The sequence below is a fragment of the Passer domesticus genome, chromosome 1 (genome assembly GCF_036417665.1).
Source record: "Passer domesticus isolate bPasDom1 chromosome 1, bPasDom1.hap1, whole genome shotgun sequence".
NCBI lineage: Eukaryota > Metazoa > Chordata > Aves > Passeriformes > Passeridae > Passer > Passer domesticus.
In genome coordinates this window covers 119,807,348-119,820,231 of record NC_087474.1, presented here as the reverse complement: position 1 = coordinate 119,820,231, position 12,884 = coordinate 119,807,348, and the positions used below count along the sequence as shown (strand labels likewise).

At 40.1% G+C, this 12,884-nt stretch overlaps 1 pseudogene; it reads right to left on the bottom strand.

The window, feature by feature from the left end:
* The window catches only part of LOC135303091 (chloride channel protein B-like), an 87,078-nt pseudogene that overhangs the window by 48,117 nt on the left and 26,077 nt on the right, over positions 1-12,884 (bottom strand).

Here is a 12,884-nt window from a genome sequence, read left to right as displayed (position 1 = left end):
TCTGTGCAAAGCCAGCAGCTCTAATAGGCACTGGAAGCACTCGGCGCTGACACTTCATACATCAGCAGCCTAGTAAATTGTACTCTTTTTTTCAATAATCTTTCTATATACAAAATCCTGAAAAATGTCATTTACACACAAAGAGACCACAATTAATTTATCAGCACAGTTATTCAAACCTCTTTAGACATCATCTTTGTCACCAGAGGAACTTTTCAACAACCCCCAATAGTCTTTAGTTTCTCAGGCCTCCACATCATTATAATCTATTAGGCACCTTCATGTTAGCTCTGTTTTATTATGTAACACATAATTATGCATTTCATTAACAGCATCACCAGGCGCAGTACATCAAAGAGAGAAAAGCAGCTGCCCAGGAAATTCAAAAAGATGCAGTTTACTTAAAGCTCACTGTTAAAAACCTCCCCCACTTTCAGTTAAATTGTGACTAACATGTTTCAAAGATTTTACTCTGGCTCACAGAGTCCAAACAACCTCATTAGACGCAAGGCTGCTGATACAGTGAATATTCCCTGAACCCTTGATATTTTCAACAATATAAAAGGAAGAAAATCATCAGCTAGCTACATAGTGCAAATCAGTTTTCTTCTACTGAAAACCCACTTAGCCAGAGATCTCTCTTGCTACTTGCAGCTTACAAGGAAAAATGCAGAAGTGGGGGCTCAGCAAAAAGAGAAAAATATATATATTTATTTTGCATTTTAGTTAGCATTTCAAGATTTGTTCAAATAGAAGAGCTGTCTGGCCAACTGAACAAAGAAAAGGCAAAATCTTCTTCCTTCAGATAATATAAAAATCATCATCCTTGGAAGAAGCAAACAACCCAGAAGAAATAATTTTGTTATTTTTCACAAGCTTACACTAAAACAAAAGGCTTGGAATTAAGAAAACATTTAGGAAAAAAACAAGTAGCTGCAGGACAGAGGTACAAGACAGTATGTATGGGAGCAAGTTTAAAAAGGGGGTGGATGGGAAGGGACTTGAAGTCTCGGTACTACCAGCCAAACCAAATAGTTTTGGAGTTGAGGCTGCAGCTGGCACAATACACTACCTCTGGGCAGAGTTTCCCAGTCTTCTCCCAGATTTTGTGGAAGAGCACACACTCCCCCTGGAAAGCACCTTTCAGTTCTTGCGCGTACAACCAGAACTTCCCTCCTTGGAAATTTTTGCTCCTATTTATAAAAGACACCAAGAAAAAATTGTTCACGGTCAAGAGAACGTTTCCAAAGGGTGGAGGGCTTGTAGCCAGCAGAAAACTTTTGATCATTCTTCTCTTGGAGCAAATATGAACAAGTCTGCAAGCTAATCATTTGATGTAAAGAATGGAAGGAGATTACAGTTCCCTTGTCACAGGAGTAAAAGACCTGTACATACAGCTTTCTTGAGAATAGGAGTTTGTGGAAGTAACATCAAACAGGATTAAGTTACTTGTATTGTCACAACCATTTCATAGACAATGTAGATATGCATTTCAATTTCTTTAATCTTGGCCTTATCATCTGCTGGCCCTCAGCAACCTGTGTGTTGGAACACTTGAGTCACTTTAATTGCCACTTAATAATGTCCTGACAAACCATGAATTAAAATGCTGTTATCATGATCCACTATTTCCATCTGGGATTATGCCAAAAGAGGCACCTTCTTCACATATCGATACAACTGAATACTCCCTTCCTGAACTTGCATTAATCTCCCTCTTTAAAACAAAGTGAAAAATATTCCTTTCCTGTGCACTTCACCTTTAAAGAAATCCTTTATAGTCTTAGGACTACATTTATTAACACAATTTGCTTTGCTGTCTCCTTATCACTCACCACCATCACCGCTAAAAATTTTTGGAAAAGTGGGATGCTGCATTACAGTAAACATAAATCTCCTGAAAAGTCACGATTGTCATGCTAGCCCTGAAAAGTTATGCACTAACGTTCCCTCACCCCGCTGAAAATTATGATTTCTTGCAGCCTGAGGCACACGAAGCTGTGCATCACACTCTACAAAGGGCGGCACACCCAGCGTAGGTTCACTGTGAGGACGTCCTGCCAAACTCTAGTGCCAGGAGGATTGCACAATTAGTGGGATTCTTCCTCTTCCAGAACTCAACACCATTAACTATTCCAAGCCATTACAAGGAGTAGGCAGCCTCTAGTACCCTAGAGCTTAACTGCTGCCAAGACAGAGCACAAAAAAATATCTCAGTGCAAGGCAAATACTTTTTAAGCAAAGTACTTCTAATTAATCACACTGGCGCACTACTTCTTAATTTAACTTAATTTGTAGTGTTAAGTAAGCTCTCATGCCAGTTTTCTCTGATGTGAATTTTAATATTTTTGTGAGTTTTTCTGAAGCCAACCAGCATTTTGTTGATGATTTCGTTGGTAGAAGAGATTTTTTTTTTTTCCTAAGACCTAGAAGCAGGACATTGACTGCAAAAGAGAACATAGAAATACTCAGCACAGCTAAGTAATCCCTGGAAACATATCAAAATCCTTTGAGTCTCAGTCCTTGTGAACTTGATGGAAAATGCTATGCAAATGTTTGATTTCGTGTTTCAGTCCCTCAAGGCCTATAAATACACCTGTTTTGACAGGTTGTGGCAATGGATGCAAGTGATACCAGAAACAGTATTGGTGATAGCAGTGACTCTTGCCAAGATCCCCTGGAAAGACATCTATCAGTGATTTTTTTCTGTAAGCTGGCTCTTCACCTTATGTACACAGCAGACATGAAACCCTGAAAGGAGGTTTCAAAGCCATCTAAATCTGTGTCAGAAAGGTAACACTGGTGTGTGTTGTGTCAAGTGAACTTTCTATTAATAAAAAGAGCAGCATTGTGTATGTGTGTTGCTGAATATGCCCAAAGATTCAGCAGGCTCACCTATTAAATCTTTTCAAAACAAGCTCTGTACTGTATAATAACCCAGCTAAGCAACCTGGTACTTTCTTAACTCACAGTATTGCAGAATGCTTTTAATTATGATTCATGAGCATATTTTAAAATAAAGTAGACAACTGCAGTGAATCTCTGTCATATTTAAGTGAAGCTAAAACCAACATCTTCAGAATGCCAGAATTCTTAATGTCCCTGACTCCTGAGGTGTAGAAAAAGCTGGAGAAGAAAGAGACACTTGACTACAGACAACTGCAGACTACACAAGGTTTTTACCGAGGGTTTCTGATAAACTCTCTACACCCCCAGGCTGAGAAACTCATTTCAACTTTAATTTCAGTGGTAGATTAGTCTTTAAATAGCAGAAAACTTACAAAATCTTGCCGTTGTCTAAAACGAGCCTAGATCACTGCCAGTTTCTTAAAGAACTGCATTACAAAATCTGAGGTCCAGAAACCATTCCCCATCCCCTTCTCTGTGAGAATAGTTTCACTTATTTCATTTTCCAGAAAAGCTACTGCCAAAAAACACACAGTGCTCTTCCCCTAGTTGGAGTAAATTCAACATAAAATAGTAGGACCTAGTGTATTGAACAGTTTGCTGGTTACGCCAATTATTTTGGGATTATTTTGAATAAGGTTAGAATCTGTACCACACTATTCTGCATCTCTTCTTCTTTGTAAAAAGGTTGCAATCTGAAAAAGTGTAAAACATACCATTGGAACACATTGGACTCCTCACAACAGGCAGTGAAAGGAGAGCAAATGCTTAGCCTGTTAGGAATATCTGCAGGCTTGTAGATTTTGAAAAATTGTTTTACTAGGGTTTAATCTCTTCATTAAAAAAAATATCAGGCAGCTCAGTAACAGAAAGCTAAGCCCTGTCAAAACAACTTCTGTGAACCATCTCAGGTGTAATCAAAAAACAGTAAGTGATCCCTAAACTGTTTAAGTGTGACGGGCTGATGCATTAAACAGCCTAGCACTGGGAAGAACCTGCCAAATTATTTTCCAAATAATTATGCACTTCCTCTGCCTTCTTTAGGAAACACGATGTGAAAAATCTTGAATACTACTCATTTCTCCCAGCTTCTGCAAAAGATTTTCCCTTCCCCACCAAAATCAGATGGAAAAGTAGCCTTGTGGCATTCTTTCATGAGGAGTTAAAATGAAGACTGTGGCCATGGAGAGAATCCAAAGCTAAATTCACTATTGAGTAATCCTGCTGGAGTAACAGCATTTAAGGAATCTATTTTTGAACTATTTTTAAGCAACTAAGGAGGAGACAATTTGAACTTGCCTGTTGGGTGGGCACATATGCCTTCCTGCCCTTTCAGCAAGGACTCTGTAACACATGCCTTGTTAGCCAGCAGTGAAAAAAAAATGCTCCCTGATCCAGAGCATGCACAGTGTACTCATTCTAAAACAAGGGTCAAAACCTTCTCTCATCTACCCCTATGTAGCACAACATGACCTGTCATGAGGCTCTACTGCATTCTCAAACAGCAATGCCTCTCCTGACAGAGTGTGCTCCCCAGCATTCTCTCTCCACGTCTGCTCCAGGAACACAATGTCCCTTTCACGCCCTTCCATCCTGAGCGAGTCACAGGAAGGCACAATCAGAAATCTCCCAAGGTCTGTGCTGCCAAAGCGTGCCGTGAGGATGCAGTCATTTGTTACAGCCAGTTCTCCCTTGTCTTCGTCTCTTGCCTCCCGAGTATTGCATACACTCTGCTCAACAAGTGGGAGAAAGGGAAGAGTATGACTCAAGCCTTCCAAATAAATTATCTTCTCTTTAAACAAGGGTCAGACTGAGGAACAGGGTGAAATGGGAGCAGTATAACTAGAGTGACCTGATGTCAATCATTTGCTCCATGATCTGAAGCACCAGACAACACAGCTCCAATTATCTCCACAGTCTGTGCAACTTTGTCCTTTCTGAAATCAGGCACGGCTGTTTCACACGTTGCACCAGCAACTGCAGAAATCACCTGCTGCTGCACAACTCACCAATGGATAACAACCTGTTTGGCCACTGCCAGTTTGGGGTGTTAGTGGGGTTTTGTTTTATAAGAAAAGAGTCTGGCTCTGCAAGCTCTGCTCTGCCACATCCATCAGGCACTCAAGAGATTTTCCATCATCACTCTGGTATTTCACAATGAGAGAAGAGCTGTCATTAGGACAGGTCCCACTGGATACCATTTATGCTCCTCTTTTCCTTAATGCTTCTACTTTTCCACATGCCTACATGGCTTCCCCTTGATGCCCATCTCCATTCAGTCTTGTTCATGACAGCAGTACACCTTCCACCTTCTTTCACTGCCATCACCATGTGTGTCCTGAACCCTGCAAAAACACAGAGGACGTGTAGAAATAGAAACTGTAGCAACAAAACATGTTGCTCTGACCAAGGGGGGACCACCGTCCTTCCTTAGGGATTTGCCTCTCTCAGGACCTACAGTGGGAGCCTCCATCCCACCGACACACGGTGTCCAGCTCAGCAGCTGCTGTGTTCTGTAACCACTTGCTCCTGGTTCAGCAGGGTCCAGTAATCAAATGGGGACTTCTGGCCCCAAGCCCCCATTCATCAGAGCACCCAGTTACATGGGGAGTTTCATTCAAAATTATTATGAACCCCTCAGGCCAGGGGAAAAAAAAAAAAAAAAAAGGCTTATTATGCTCCCAGCTTTCGTGCCAGAGAAAAAGAATTTTTTCAAAATTTGTGAAAAAGCACTCTTGGCAGTATTATGAAGGTGTTAAAGTTACAAATATAACAAAATTTAATGGTTTCAGATGCTTTTCATGTCAGTGCATCTGGGAAATACCTTTAATATGGAAACAAATTAAATTTGGCAAAGAATTACTATTTAAGACATCCCAATTGCATTTTGTAATTCAAATGAACTGAAAACAGATAAGATACTGTGAATTAAAAATAACTTCTGCTTGTTAAAATCTCGTGAACTTTCATTAAGGTTTGTGTTACATGTCCCAAATGTACCATTGCATGTTATAATACACTACATCCATTTATTTATAAAATACTTTTAAAGCTACTGATAGCTAGAGCCAGAAAAATGACTATATAAAAATGTTATCTTCTCAAATTACAGCTTCATTTCCAATGTGTGTATTTAAAAGAGAGATGCAATCTCAATTTCAATATTTCAGAGGCACAACTGAACTTTCAGTGCCAATTGAATCCATGTACAATTCAGTCATGTCTGTTTATTTTACTGATAAAACCTGGTACCAAAGCTGACACAGCTATATTAGAGATAAAGCTGGATTCTCTTCTGGTTTGGGAATTACCTGCAGGCTAACCAACTGTCCCATAGGTGCAGTTCTTCTATACAGATGATGAATGAAGGATTCAGAGGGGACTTGTTCTGACCTTCTTGGGCTGGGTTCACAAGGCTACCATCCAGAAAGAAAAAAGGAGCTCATTTCATTTTCCCTACAAGCATACGTCTTTTATCAAATGTTCAAGTGACCTGACAAATTGTTTCTCATCCCTACAGAGCAGTATTTTTCAGGTTAGAACCCAAGAAGCTTTCATTTGGAATGTTATATTGTCATCTCTTGAGAATTTTAAAATTGGATTTGGCTTGGCCTCTCAGATTAAACTACATCTCCCACGATGCATCATGTATTGGGCCTCCCTCTTGACTATACCAAGAAAGTTTCTTTAGTGTCCTCATTTTAGGTCAAAAATAGAGGAGAAGCAAACTTTTTTAAATCATTCTAAACCGGGTGGTGGGGAAAAAACAAGCTCTTGCAGACTTCAGTGTTTACCATCACAGAGTTATTTTACTATATTTGACCATAAAATCATAATAATCTTAGTTTAAATCAGCCTGTTCTCCTGCTTTCTGGTATGCCAAAAGCAAATTCAGCTCTCAGAGGATTTTTCTCCTCACACTTCAGCAAACTACAATCCTTATCAAGGAAAGGATCGCACTTTGGATGGCACTATGAGTTTGGAAGGGAGGTCCCTCCTCTTCAACTAGCCAGATGTAACACCATGTTTTATGTGCTGAAAACAAGACTGGTTTCTTTTAAGACCAAAAGGACCAATTAAAAAGTTTAATTTGACATCTTGCAAAATATCCTGCTTCCTGTAATTCCTCATGCCATAAGACCTGCCCTGGAAACCTGTCATGGACCAAGATTGAATGGTCTCCATTTTCTGAATCTCACAGCACGGCTGTGCCACAGCTCCTGAGCCCCATCACTGCAGGGTCAGTTGCTGCTCCGTTTGCAGCAACAAAAGGGTACTGGTACAGAAGCCCAGCTTTGTGCCAGCACTTATTTTAACCATTTAATAATTTACACCAAAAAAAAAAAAAAAAAAAAAAAAACACCACAAAAAAACCGCAAGCTTAAGACAAAGTAGGTTGAAACTATATATTACAGAAAGGCACCTGCTCTCTAGTTGACTCTAAAGTCAGCTGTTTGAAGAGTATTTTTATTGTTTCCTTCATGGAATCGTACAATGATTTGGCTTGGAAGGGATCTTAAAGATCATCCAGTTCCAAACCTCTTGCCATGGACAGGGACACCTTCAACTAGACCAGGTTGCTCAAAGCCCATCCAACCTGACCTTGACTTTTCTCTTATCATAGCAAGTTCTAAGGCAGTCAGTGCATTAACAACTCTCACATAAGACATAGCTTGCACTGAAAACCTTTTGCACTTGCAAGTCTGGCCAGCTCTGCCAGAGCACCTCCTGGAGTAACACCCAGCTCCCTTTGCAGGCTCTCCTCATTGCCTACACAACACAGCAAGTACCAGCAGGCACTTATAAACCAGGGAGGGACAAACCATTTCACATTGTGAGCTGCTTTCATCCCTTCCAGCTCAAGGAGCAGACAGGAAGAGGGAAAAACCAGAGGTCAAGGTGGCAGAAACAGCCCTCACCCAAATGGAGGTAGGGGCTGCTCAAGGCTACCAGGCACTACTGTTTCACTGTAATGAGAAGTCACAGAATATCCTGAGTTGGACAGGACCCACAACAATGCTCAAAGGCACAGCTATACAGGCTTTTTCTAGCATCCCATTTGTCAAGAAGAAACCAGAGAATTTACACCCAATTAATATTCACATTTAATCCAAGCCTGATACATACCACTATTTTCTTGCCCAGTTAATGTACAATTTATCCATCTTTGCCTGTAGAATAGAGTGCTCATCCATTAGATCTGGACTCCCTCAAGAGAAATTTAAGTCAATGAGGATTCTTGGCTTCCTGATGGTCTCTTTAGTAGCCAGATATTGTTTTCTCTGTTTGGTCTTCAAACATCAGCAATGCCCTATTACCTTACTCAGCTCAAGAAGGAAAGACTCGGAACTTATATTTGTGCCAGCATTTTCAAAAACATCCCTCCTGCTTGGATCATCATCACTGCAAAGGGTTTTAAATGCAGCATCTTGCATCCTACAACCACTGAGCATCTCTCTGATTAAAAACCTGCACTGGTACCAGGCAGATTTGACATGCATTTTAGAAGTTTTGTGGTTATTTTTCTAACATCATATATCACCATTCTGATTTTGTTATAACTTCCCTCTAGTTACCTGGATTGGGTGGTTGTCTGTGCTGTATCCTCATGTCACACCCATAAAACAATGCCCCACTTAAATTCCCTGTGAAAGGAGGACTTAAGCTTCTTGAGATCTCTCTCAGAGGAACTGAGAAGGGTAACCCCAGAATCTGCAAAATTACTCAGGTGAGTACATTTTGCCTAAATTAGAAGTACTGAAGGAATACACAGAGAGGGAGAGGTAAGGATTTAGTTGTTACTACATGCTGTCAGAGCTGTTTTATCACACTTAGTCCAGATGACCTGTAGCAATACTGTGGAACAGGTCAGAAGTACACATTACAAGTGAGGTATTCAAATTACAAAAAAAGTTCATTTTCATTACTAATGGAATAGATATGACAAAGACATATCAAATTTCCTAACTATAGGACAGTGGTCACTTACAGCAATGTAGTTTATAATATATAGCATGTTTTAATGTAGGTGTCAAACAACAGAAAGCATGAACAAACCTCATTTCTGAGCCTTCATTACTGTCTTAAGAACCAGATAATTTTACATACAGCTTTTTATTTCTGCCATATTGCAGACTCAGAGAGACATTAACAAGCGACTTGTCATAATGGTCTGAACCCCCATCAGATTGTCATATTTCAGTACATGCCCCTTAGCACAGCCTGTTCATTCACAGCAGCCACACCCACCATTCCCAGAGGAGACTCTGGGACAGAGCCTCTCTTGGGAGAGTTAATCCCTTGAGGAGACTTCCCTTTGATTTATATAACGACATTGCATTTCCACTTCCAAATCCTAAGAAATAGTCTCTTTTCTCCTTTAGTCTACATCTGTCAAAAGCCTGATATTCCAGTGTTTCACACTCAGAGAATGGTTTAGAGTCTTAACCTTTTCAGAATTAATTGCATTTCCCATATCCATCAGAATAGATTTATTGGAGAAATAAATTTGGCCAATAAAGTGATATGCTGCTTTAATTCTGTTTGAACAGAATAGGCAAGAAAGGGGTGAGATCCAGGGTTGCTTTCTATCATGTGTAATAGAAGGAAAAACAACTCACAGGACAAAGGGTCCAAATTGGTGCAAATGAAACTTCTCTCAGCTTGCACATTGGCACAGCACTGGACACAAAGACTAATACCAGGCTAGCCCAGAGCCACCTTTCCTCTTTAACACTTGTGAGACATTTTTATTAAGTAAAAATAAAAGGAATGGTAAAAATTCAGAATTAGCCAGAGAGCAAACACACTGTAGAAAGATGCTGTTCCTCTTCCACGTGTAGAGCACCCTGAGGCCTGCAGGCCAGGACACATGACACTTAAAAAGACATGGGAAACAGAAGGCTGTGGGAAGGCAAGTCATGAGGCTGTTCCTTCTACTTGCCAAAAAAAATGTCACCACATCTACCCTTTACCACAAAAAGCTGAGGATGAGGGTCAAGTGTCAGCATGGGGGGTAGAAACAGGCAGCCAAGAAAGAAGAGGTGGGCAGATGCCTGTGGGGTCTGCCATGAGGGGAAAAAAAAGAAAAAGGCATCTTACAAACCTGTTCGCTACAAGTCCCACATTCATAACTGTTTCCAAATGGAAGGCTGTGAAAAGCCAAAACAAACATTTCCAATTCTTTTTGAACCCATCAGACAATATAGGAAAAATATGTGCATTTTATGGTTTGAGGGCACAACCTTTTAATTATGTGTTTGCATTGTCATGTCCAAGACCTTTTTTCTCCTCAAAAATTAATATTTCCTCAAGCAATGCAGCTATTTATCTTGGATGAACATAAATTGAAACAGAATCTGCCTGTGCAGAGAGAGGCTCAGAAGGGTTAGAACATGACACCTAGGGGAATTCAGAACGCACTGCAATGCAATCCTCCTCATTTTTCTAGGGCTTTTTCAACTCGGTTCCCTACAGTTCTTAAGAGTTTCCAGATATTGTTTTGCATATGCTTTATGTGCATGTGCAGAAGCACTTAAAAAACAGAGAACAAGTACAGGTAGTGGGGAAGGTAGGGAGAAACTGACAAAAAGAAAGTGTAGGAATTTCCTTTGTACCAGAGCTGAATGAACAGCAGCTCCTGGCATCTAAGAGCAGCAAGTGTTCTGGCATATAATCACCTCTCCTTTCTCTGGATAGAGCACAGCCTCATGAGCTGAGGAAAATGTCAATCAACTGCTTTTACCCCTAAAGACTTATACCTGCAGAAAGCTGTAAAGTAATGATTTACAAATGATACTTAAATTAAAATGTATTGAGGCATTACATGAAAATCCAGGCCTACTTTGGAAAAGACATTACATTTAGTCATAATTTGGGCTCTCAGAAAAGTTACATCTACTGTGCAGACATCAACTTTCCCCTCTTCAAATCTTACAGACTTAGTTGGCCAACAATTCACCCAGTAACTTCCAAGATGTGCATAATAGCAATAACAGAAGCAGAAATAGCAGAGTTCATTTTTACTTAATTACTTAACGGATAAGTGCTAAAGCACCAAGAGGACACTGAAGAAAGACTTTTTCTATAATCAATCTAATTATTATTTCACAATAGAGAGGGTTTCTTGCACACACAACACCTTTCAAGCTAGAACATAAGAAAAATAAATGCTTCCTACAGAATTTACATGACCTATCACTAACATGGACCCTTGGTGTGAGTGCCAATGAACAGCTACTTTATCAAACACTGTGCAACAGTGTACTAGGAGGGAAAATCCAGGCTTAGTCACTCAGTGTAAATTCTGACATCTGCAAAGATTTCAATGAGATACTTTGGGGCAAAACCAGCTGGGCAGCCAAGTCTGGGTTTAGTCATGGGTGAAATTTCCACACACACTAACACTCACAGGCCTTGAATGTCTTGCCCTGGAAGGGTGAAAATTTCCCCCTTGTGACCTCAACTTCATTTCTCTGTTGATTAAGCTGAATTTCAGCTGCGCCTTACAACTCACTGTCCCCAGGTGTTGCAATCAGGCAGAGCAAAGAGCACCCTCTCTAAGTAAAAGAATATTATTTGCAAATACTTCAGCTTTCAGAACTTTGCCTGGAAAGTGTTGTAGCACGGACTCAAGATGTTCTGTTACGAAAGGAGGGGGAAACAGAAATGTGAAATGCGTTCCAAATGAATCCCAAAGTTTTGAAATCTATGAGGCACAACTTGACCAGACAGACCTGTGAGGTTTCCCATTAGATCACTATACTGTAAATCCTTACTCCATCCAGGAGGCCATACTCAACCCCAGCATTAAAAGGTGAATTGTACAAGGCCCTCATCTCCCCCAGAAGTGAATTCACAAGGCAAGCAGTGTGACCTACAACTGTTTTGTAACCCAACAGAAACATCCCTTTTCTTCTTTGTAAACTACTGATAGCACTATAATTTCTGTAACCTCAAAAAAATTAAAAATAGGAAAAGAGACAGTCAGATTTCTCAAAGTGTTACCTCCAAATTTACAATCCACAAGTAAAAGTTCCCAGATAAAACAAAACAAAACAAAAAACTCTCTTTGGGCAAACCAGAAACAGTCAGGCCAATAATTTATCTTTGGTTCAATGTGCACAGGGTACCAGTGCTTTATTTAGCTGCAGCAGCAAAAGTTCAACTCAACCTTGGCCACAAAAGTACTTGAAAACTCTACATACCATTATCACAGTGAGGGGGATGGTTAGTCTAAGAACACCTCTGAAAAATGAGGGAGCACCAATGGCAGCAGAGACCTGTATCAATCCCTACTCCATATTCACTACTTTTAGCATCAATTAAGGAAACAAGGACCAATCCCACCATCCTGCCATACAAAGCTCCTCTGCACCTGTATACAGGAAGCAAAGAACAATCTTTTTGCTAGTGGTGGTGTTTTCTGGGAATGTTTTAACATCCTTTCCATCCCAGATTAATTTTGTTCTGTAGCAACTACTTTCCCACAAAAAGCTCTAGCAACCTTCCTTAGTATGACCATTTACTTTATGCCAATCTCAAGCATGAAGCTGCCAGATTTACCACACTCTGAAGAAAAAGGACTAACAGCATGTCTATCTGCATGTCCTTCCAAGCACAATAAGAATTAACCTTATAGCAAAAGTCAAAAGTATTGGTCACAGAAAGACACACTGAGATATTTCAGATTAAAAGGCCACGCTACTAGAAATCCAGCCTTATATAATTTCTCAAAATTAAGGCTGCATTCGCTCCATAAACCTGGCAAGTAAAATATTACAGTCATATAATAAATGGGCAAAAAGGAGTAATAGGTATTAATGACTTGGCCAAAACTAACCAAGAATGAAGTCGTGAAGAGAACCCAGGAGTTCTCAAACCAACCTACACTGAAGAGCAAAGCCAAAATGTATCACAGTTGTGCAGGTAATTGCTGATGTGACACACAACATTCCATCCCAAATGCAAGGAATTAG